This window comes from Bos grunniens, chromosome 17 (genome assembly GCF_055505025.1).
Source record: "Bos grunniens cultivar Pamir isolate PY7600 chromosome 17, Bosgru_T2T1.0, whole genome shotgun sequence".
NCBI lineage: Eukaryota > Metazoa > Chordata > Mammalia > Artiodactyla > Bovidae > Bos > Bos grunniens.
Genome location: NC_141181.1, coordinates 26,939,986 through 26,950,255, shown reverse-complemented (window position 1 = coordinate 26,950,255; position 10,270 = coordinate 26,939,986). Strand labels below are relative to the sequence as shown.

General features: G+C 37.4%; 1 long non-coding RNA gene across 1 annotated transcript in view; it reads right to left on the bottom strand.

Moving 5' to 3' along the window:
- Positions 1-477: 477 nt before the first annotated feature.
- Positions 478-10,270, bottom strand: part of LOC147355129 (uncharacterized) — a 518,407-nt gene continuing 508,614 nt past the window's right edge. The window contains exon 3 of the long non-coding RNA XR_015144224.1: positions 478-2,012. This is a non-coding gene — a long non-coding RNA (uncharacterized LOC147355129). The remainder of the gene's footprint in view (positions 2,013-10,270) is intronic.

Genomic DNA, 10,270 nt, shown 5'->3' with positions numbered 1-10,270 from the left:
AGATAATAAGTTGATCTGTAATTACCAGGAGTTTGGAGAAATGGAAGGTGATGTTTTATGGTGGTTAAGTTATTCTGTATGATTACTGTACATGTCCCTATGATGCAGAAACCCTTAGAACTGTACAACATAAAGATTGAACCTCTTATAAAAATTTTTTTCTAAAAATCTTTTAAGAAATCAGGATATTTGGGAATGGAATAAAATGTTTGATAAAATAATCTGAATGCATTACATATGTATGATATAACCTAGTTGAAATGCATGGAATAATATGATGCTGAATTAAGTAATTCTGAAAATGAATTAATATTGTAAGACTAAAGCCATAAAGGGGCCTGCAATGCAGGAGATATGGGTTTGATGCCTGGGTTGAGAAGAACCCCTGGAGAAGGAAATGGCAATGCATTCCAGTATTCTTGCCTGGGAAATACCATGGACAGAGGAGCCTAGTGGGCTACAGTCCATGGGTCACAAAAGAGTTGAACTTACCTTAGTAACTAAACAACAACAAAGCCAAAAAAGACTATAGAAAAACACTGTCCTGTAGTTGATAAAGTTGTTTCCCATAATGTTAACAATTCTCAAATATTACACATATATAATGGGTTTGAATAATTAAGAAATATGTGGAATGTGAAGGGGTTAGATTTTTCATTGTTGATATGTGAGGTTACTGGCAAGTTGGGGGAAAGGTATAATTAGTGGGGTGCTGATTTGCAGAAACATCAGTACAAATTTGTATTTAACTTAATATATAGATGTAAACACCCCAGAATATTTCTGGGTATATATATACCCATGATTTAGTATATAAATGTAAGTTTTCTTGCTTTGTCAGAAAAGAGGGTCTAGATACATGACACCCCCTTAGCAGCTAGCTCTGTGGCCAGGTCTTGGTTTTTGTGTTTTTTTTAAACACATTTTCCAATAAAAGGAACCAGAATTTCTCAGAGAAATGATTGATACTAAGGCTGGGAAAGGAAATACATAAGATGAGCTGGAGAAAAGAAAGTACTCAAAACAAAACCCAGAATACTGGCGATATATGTCAACAGGATATAGAAACCAAATGAAAAAGTGCCTTATTATTAGAAGAATTTGCCTTATTATTAGAAGAATTTGTGCTAAACATAAATGATTGGAAAAAATGGCATAAATAGAAAAATCTTTTACATAGAAAAAAATATAAGATACTGTAAAAGGAATAAAACTTTGCATCCCTTATGCGTGGACTGTGCAGAATGACTGTTTGAAAAATGAAAGGAAAATGGAGTAGTTTTACAGAGGAGAAACCTGACAAAAATACCTAGGTCAGGTGGCAAAGTTCATCATTGATAGCAATAATCATATTGTTAGCACGTACTCTTGGGAAAATGCGATGAGAATGGTACTTTACCTCTGTAGTCCTTCCCCAGATCCATAACCTGAGTCTAATCATAAAATACAGTGGACAAGTCCCAATTGAAGGCTTTCTACAAAATGCCTAAGAATTGTTTTTAAAAACTGTTGTGGATATCACAAATAGTAACATCTAAGTAACTGTTACAGTCTAGAGAAACCTAAGGAGACGTGATGACTACATGTATCTTGGTATCACATATCGTTGCTGTTCAGTTGCCCAATTCTGTCTGATTCTTTTTTTTTTTTTTTTTTTTTTGAATGAACATGACTTTATTTATGAACACTGAAATTTGATATATATTGTTTTTCAGTCACTAAGTCGTGTCTGACTCCTTGCAACTCCATGAACTGCAGCATGCCAGGCTTCCCTGTCCTTCACTGTCTCCAGAGTTTGCTCAGACTTGTGTCCATTGAGTCGGTGATGCCATCCAACCATCTCATCCTCTGTCTCCCCCTTCTCCTGCTCTCAATCTTTCTCAGCATCAGGGTCTTTTTCAATGAGTTGGCTCTTTGCTGTCTGACTCTTTGAGACCCCATGGATTGCAGCACATCAGTCTTCTCTGTCCTTCACCATCTCACAGAGTTTGCTCAGACTCATGTCCATTGAGCTGGTGATGCCATCCCAGAAATTTAAAAAGACATTAGGGAAAAAAAAAAATTAAGTAAACTTTGAATAGAGACTCTAATAATGTGTCAATGTTGGCTCATTAGTTGTGACTAATAAATGTTCTAATATAATAAATTAATAAGTTGAAATGAATTAGGAATAGTAGGACTCTACTATCTTCACAATTTTCCTCTAAATCCAAAACTTTGAAAAAATAAACATTTAAAAAATTAGGTAGATACTTCCAAGTGATCCTTCCAAAAGGCAATGATAATTCATATTCTCACAGTTTCTTAGAATACCTGTGTCTTGGTCATCTTTCTAGCAATGAACATTATATCTTTAAGAATTTTGCCAGTCTTTCAGGAGAAATAATTATGCCTCACTGTTTTAATACATATTTCCCTGAATGCTAGTGAGGCTATTCACTAGCTTTTCAATAAACTTATTAACTACTTCTTTTTATTTTTCTATAGAACGTAATTCATGTCCTCAGCCAAATTTTCTTTTTTTTTAATTTAAATTTATTTATCTTAATTGGAGGCTAATTACTTTACAATATCGTATTGGTTTTGCCATACAACAACATGAATCCGCCACAGGTGTACACATGTTCCCCATCCTGAACCCCTCTCCCACCTGCCTCCCGTACCATCCCTCTGGGTCATCCCAGTGCACGAGCCCCAAGCATCCTGTATCCTTCATTGAATCTGGACTGAGGATTCGTTTCTTATATGATATTATACATGTTTCAATACCATTCTCCCAAATCATCCCACCCTCTCCCTCTCCCACAGAGTCCAAAAGACTGTTCTATACATCTGTGTCTCTTTTGCTGTCTCACATACAGGGTTATCGTTACCATCTTTCTAAATTCCATATATATGCGTTGCTGCTGCTACTGCTGCTAAGTCGCTTCAGTCATATCCGATTCTGTGCGACCCCATAGACGGCAGCCCACCAGACTCCGCCGTCCCTGGGATTCTCCAGGCAATAACACTGGAGTGGGTTGCCATTTCCTTCTCCAATGCATGAAAGTGAAAAGTGAAAGGGAAGTCGCTCAGTCATGTCCGACTCCTAGCGACCCCATGGACTGCAGCCTACCAGGCTCTTCTGTCCATGGGATTTTTCAGGCAAGAGTACTGGAGTGGGTTGTCATTGCCTTCTCCGTATATATGCATTAGTATACTGTATTGGTGTTTTTCTTTCTGGCTTACTTCACTCTGTATAATAGGCTCCAGTTTCATCCACCTCACTAGAACTGTTTCAAATGTATTCTTTTTAATGGCTGAGTAATACAAATTTTCATTACTTGGTCTTCTATTTGTTTTATGAGTCCTTTACATAACCTGGATTGTCATTCTTTCTTTAAAGGTTTTTGGTGTGGACCATTTTTCTTTTAAAGTCTTGAATTTGTTACAGTATTGCTTCTGCTGAATGTTTTTTGGCCATGAGACATGTGGATCTTAGTTCCCCAACCAAGGATCAAACTTGCACCCCCTGTGCTCGAAGGTGAAGAATTAACCACTGGACCACAAGGGAAGTCCATGGATAGTTATTCTTTTGTATCATACATTTTGAAGATATCTCTCAAAGATCATCACTTGTCCTATAACTTGTCACTACAAACTCTTACTCATTTGCATAGTTTTAAATTTGCTTTTTGTTATTTGTTCAAGACGTTTTTCCCTAACTCAGAACTAGAAAACTTCACCTATGTTTTCTGTGGAAAACTTATTAGCATTTAATATACCTGAAATTTTTTCGTGTGTGTGTATGATAAAAGGATGAATGAATTACAAAATGATGCATTATTTCTTCACTAACATAAACCTAATAAATCAATATGAACAAGCTTGCTTTTGAATTTTTTGTTTCTTATCAGAGGCATATTTGTATACGCATTAAGTAACTTCATTATGTTTTAATGCTTATGATTGAATAATGTATCTTTGTCTTAAAGATTAAGTCCTTTTTCATTGTATTATTTTAAAATGTGTCATTGGGTATTATTGCAAATTTCACATGGATTTTGAATTAACTTTTAATGTTTTATTGAAACATATTTGGGAGTTCTAATTAGGATGGTACTAGACATCGTTTGGCTTCCCTGGTGGCTCAGACAATAAAGAATCCGCCTGCAATGCAGGAGACCTGGATTCCATCCCTTGGTTGGGATTATCCCCTGGAGGAGGGCATGGCAACCCACTCCAGTATTCTTACCTGGACAATCCCCATGACAGAGGGGCCTGGTGGCTACAGTCTATGGGGTCACAAAAAGTCAGATACAATGGAGCAACTAAAGCACAGCACAGCACAGACATCATTCAGATCAGATCAGATCAGACCAGTCGCTCAGTCGTGTCCGACTCTTTGCGACCCCATGAATCGCAGCACACCAGGCCTCCCTGTCCATCACCAACTCCCAGAGTTCACCCAGACTCATGTCCATCGAGTCAGTGATGCCATCCAGCCATCTCGTCCTTCTCCTCTTGCCCCCAATCCCTCCCAGCATCGGAGTCTTTTCCAATGAGTCAACTCTTCGCATGAGGTGGCCAAAGTATTGGAGTTTCAGCTTTAGCATCATTCCTTCTAAGAAATCCCAGGGCTGATCTCCTTCAGAGTGGACTGGTTGGATCTCCTTGCAGTCCAAGGACTCTCAAGAGTCTTCTCCAACACCACAGTTCAAAAGCATCAATTCTTTGGCGCTCAGCCTTCTTCACAGTCCAACTCTCATATCCATACATGACTACAGGAAAAACCATAGCCTTGACTAGATGAACCTTTGTTGGCAAAGTAATGTCTCTGCTTTTGAATATGCTATGTAGGTTGGTCATAACTTTCCTTCCAAGGAGTAAGCATCAGACATCATTAGGGGGAACATATATCACAATCCTTCATGCTCGGCTTCAACAGTACATGAACCAAGAACTTCCAGATTTTCAAGCTGGATTTAGAAAAGGCAGAGGAACCAGAGATCAAATGGCCAACATCCATTAGATCACAGAAAAAGCAAGGAGATTCCAGGAAAACCTCTATTTCTGCTTCATTGGCTATGCTAAAACCTTTGACTGTGTGGAGTACAACAAACTGTGGAAAATTCATAAAGTGAGAGGAATACCCAGACCACCCTACCTGCCTGCTGAGAAACCTGTATGCACATCAAGAAGCCACAGTTAGAACCAGACATGTAACAAGAGTCTATTTCAAAACTGGGAATGGAGTACGTCAAGACTGTATATTGTCACCCTGCTTATTTAACTTATACTCAGAGAACATCATGCAAAATGCTGGGCTAGATGAAGGACAAGCTGGAATCAAGATTTCCAGGAGAAACATCAATCACCTCAGAGATGCAGATGATACCTCCCTAATGGCAGAAAGTGAACAGAAAATAAAGAGCCTCTTGATGAGGGTGAAAGAGAAGAGTGAAAAAGTCAGGAAACAAAGATCGTGGCATCCAGTCCCATCATTTCATGGCAAACAGATGGGGAGACAATGGAAACACTGATAGACTATTTTCTTGGGGTCAAAAATCATTGTAGATAGTGACTACAGCCAAAAAATTAAAAGATGATTGCTCCTTGGAAGAAAAACTATGACAAACCTAGACAGCATATTAAAAAGCAGAGACATAACTTTGCTGACAAAGGTTCATTTAGTCAAAGCTACGGTTTCTCCAGGAATGTATGGATGTGAGAGTTGGACCGTAAAGAAGGCTGAGGGACAAAGAATCAAGGCTTTTGAATTCTGGTGCTGGAGAAGACTCTTGAGAGTTCCTTGGACTACAAGGAGATCAAACCCGTCAATCCTAAAGGAAATCAACCCTGAATATTTATTGGAAGGACTGATGCTGAAGCTGAAGCTCCAATACTTTGGCCACCTGATGTGAAGAGCTGACTCATTGGGAAAGACCCTGATGCTGGGAAAGATTAAAAGTAGGAGGATCTAAGGATGACAGAAGATGAGATGTTTAGATGTCGTCACAGACTCAAAGGACATGAGTTTGTACAAACTCTGGTAGATAGTAAGGGACAAAGAAGTCTAATGTGCTGAAGTCTATGGGGTCACATTGAGTCAGACATGACTGAGTGACTAAATAACAACAACAACAAATATTACAATATTAAATACTTCCTTCCAATGAAATAGTAAGTCTCTTTATCCAGGTATTCTATTATTCCTTTTCATGCAATTTTAAACTTTACTTTGAATGATACATTCCTTAGATATCAGATGTATATTATTAATAAAATACTATATATTATTGATAAAATATTTTTTCTTAATATTTTCTGTTTGGTTGTTTTAATTATGTAGTATATATATTAATACAAAAAGCCTGTATATATCACATCACTGCACTATTTCATCACTTTTAATAATTCTACACTTGATTCTCCTGAAATGTCTCTAATTGTATAATTAGGTAGTATATATTATGTGTTTGCATGCTTATTGATACAAATAGTTGGTCTATGGTTTAAAACCATTCATCTGCTTAGGAAAGTAAAACTAAACACATTTATTTTTACTACCCACAAATATGAATTACATTTAGAAATCTGTTAAGTAATAATTAAGTACTTAAGAATATGGTTTTGTTTTGTTAAAATCCTTTAGAGATTTTTTATTACTAGTGAACTATAAATTCATTGGGAAAGACTAGGGATCTCTTCAAGAAAATCAGAGATACTAAAGGAATATTTCATGCAAAGATGAGCTCGATAAAGGACAGAAATCATATGGACCTAACAGAAGCAGAAAATATTAAGAAGAGATGGCAAGAATACACAGAAGAACTGTACAAAAAAGATCTTCACGACCCAGATAATCACGATGGTGTGAACACTGACCTAGAGCCAGACATCCTGGAATGTGAAGTCAAGTGGGCCTTAGAAAGCATCACTACGAACAAAGCTAGTGGAGGTGATGGAATTCAGTTGAGCTATTCCAAATCCTGAAAGATGATGCTGTGAAAGTGCTGCACTCAATATGCCAGCAAATTTGGAAAACTCAGCAGTGGCCACAGGACTGGAAAAGGTCACTTTTCATTCCAATCCCAAAGAAAGGCAATGTCAAAGAATGCTCAAACTACCGCACAATTGCACTCATCTCACACGCTAGTAAAGTAATGCGCAAAATTCTCCAAGCCAGGCTTCAGCAATATGTGAACCGTGAACTTCCTGATGTTCAAGCTGGTTTTAGAAAAGGCAGAGGAACCAGAGATCAAATTGCCAACATCTGCTGGATCATAGAAAAAGCAAGAAAGTTCCAGAAAAACATCTATTTCTGCTTTATTGACTATGCCAAGGCCTTTGACTGTGTGGATCACAATAAACTGTGGAAAATTCTTCAAGAGATGGGAATACCAGACCACCTGATCTGCCTCTTGAGAAATTTGTATGCAGGTTAAGAAGCAACAGTTAGAACTGGACATGGAACAAGAGACTGGTTCCAAATAGGAAAAGGAGTTCTTCAAGGCTGTATATTGTCACCCTGTTTATTTAACTTATATGCAGAGTACATCATGAGAAACGCTGGACTGGAAGAAACACAAACTGGAATCAAGATTGCCAGTAGAAATATCAATAACCTCAGATATGCAGATGACACCACCCTTATGGCAGAAAGTGAAGAGGAACTCAAAAGCCTCTTGATGAAAGTGAAAGTGGAGAGTGAAAAAGTTGGCTTAAAGCTCAACGTTCAGGAAACGAAGATCATGGTATCCGGTCCCATCACTTCATGGGAAATAGATGGGGAAACAGTGGGAACAGTGTCAAACTTTATTTTTCTGGGCTCCAAAATCACTACAGATGGTGACTGCAGCTATTAAATTAAAAGGAGTATGCTTACTCCTTGGAAGGAAAGTTATGAACAACCTAGATAACATATCAAAAGCAGAGACATTACTTTGCCAACAAAGGTTCGTCTAGTCAAGGCTATGGTTTTTCTTGTGGTCATGTATGGATGTGACAGTTGGACTGTGAAGAAGGCTGAGCGCCGCAGAATTGATGCTTTTGAACTGTGGTGTTGGAGAAGACTCTTGAGAGTCCCTTGGACTGCAAGGAGCTCCAACCAGTCCATTCTGAAGGAGATCAGCCCTGGGATTTCTTTAGAAGGAATGATGCTAAAGCTGAAAGTCCAGTACTTTGGCCACTTCATGTGAAGAGTTGACTCATTGGATAAGACTCTGATGCTGGGAGGGATTGGGGGAAGGAAAAGAAGGGGAAGACAGAGGATGAGATTGCTGGATGGCATCGCTGACTTGATGGATGTGAGTCTGAGTGAACTCTGGGAGTTGGTGATGGACAGGGAGGCCTGGCGTGCTGCGATTCATGGGGTCACAAAGAGTTGGACATGACTGAGTGACTGATCTGATCTGATAAATTCGTTTGAGAATAACATTGATATATTTTTTTGAATATCTTCCCTTGCATTTGTTTAGAATATTTTGTAGAGAATTTTGCCCATTATTTTCTAATATAAATTTCAAGTTCCTTTATCACATTTTAATTAAAATTACATTTGTCTACACTGAGAAAACAAGAAGGTACTTGACATCTTTACTCACGGTATCTGACAGTATAAGATCTAGTGCACTTATCTTGAAAGAACTTGTCAGGGATGAGAAATCCCTAGATTGCAAATCTACATTCTGTTTGAAATCTGATTAAAATAAAATTTGTGGGAATTTCTTTGAAAACTAAACAGAGGCTATTATGATGAAGCCAGCTGTAGCTTTTGTAGGTTTTTATTCTTTATGACTGCTCTGTTCCCTACAGCGTTACTGTGAAGTACAGAAAAGTTCACAGCACATGATTATACTAAGGCGTCATAGCCACTGGAGTGTGAGATAATCTTCAGAGCTGAGAATTACTGTCTTGAGCAACCAAGCGGGAAACCAAAGGGGAGTTATTCCCTCAGTCAAGTTTAATGCCTAAGATACATCTGAATCTATACAGCTCTTTATTATTGTTCAGATCTATACTTTTGATCATTTGGTTACATGTAAGTAAAGGTTATATTTTTTCTCTCCCTCACCTTGCTCAGTTAGTAGAATGTACATTACCAAGATACTGTGTAGAACATTTAATCAAAATGTTATAGTTTTCAACATTTGTAATTTCATGCAAAGGTTAAGTGAGATTATTTTTATTAAACCTGTGAAGTACATAGAGTAGAATCATATTGGACTTGAATTTTTTCACCCTTCCAGATAAGATGCCATTAAAGGAAATTAACATTTCACACAGAGAGAAATATCACAGGGTGTAAAAGAACTTTTAATGGGACAAGTAAAGAGATATTTATATAGGTTTTTGTTTTTATTTGAAGAGTCTATTGGTAGAGAAATTTACATAAACAGGATTAGAGTTCTATACATATTTCTTCTTGGTATGGAGAACATTTTTCACTTTTATATAAATGTTGTATTTTACTATATCTAAAGTGGAAGGATATTTTTGTGGTTTTAAAAACTTTCAAATTATAATTTTTATATTTACTTTTATATTTTAATTAACCCACAATGAACTAATGGGCCATGCATTGATATTTTGTAAACTTATTGATTATTATATTTTATGTTTGTGAAGTCAGTGTAACTTTATCACTATCAGGTCTAAGCCAACCCTAGTAAATATATCCACAATGCATAATTAAGTAATTTATCAAGTATAATTAAATTCCACATTTATGTTTATGAATATTGACATGAAGCAAACGTCTTCTGTCCTTTGCTTTGAAAGAATTCAAATCAAAGTTTGTAATAATTTTCACCATATAGACAGAGCCACCAAATATTTTACAGCTAAGTTTTATATAAGCTGTTTAGTCAATAAATATTGAATTTTACTCGCCAAATAACTCTTTAAATGCATGTGCTATGTTTAGTCGCTCAGTCATGTCTGACTCTTTGCAATATTATGAACTGTAGCCCACCAGTCTCCTCTGTCCATGTGGATTGTCCAGGCAAGAATACTGGAGTGGGTTGCCATGCCCTCCTCCAGGGGATCTTACCAATCTGGGGATCAAACCCACGTCTTCAACATTGTAGGCAGATTCTTCACCATCTGAGCCACTAGGGAAGCCCCTCTATATGCTTACATGTGCCTATAAACTTGATCTTCTTACCTAATCTGTATTTCACATGCTTAGTGGTTCAGTCATGTATGACTCTTTGCAATCCTGTGGACTGTAGCCCACCAGGCTCCTCTGTCCGTGGGATTTCTCAGGCAAGAATACTGGAGTGGGTTG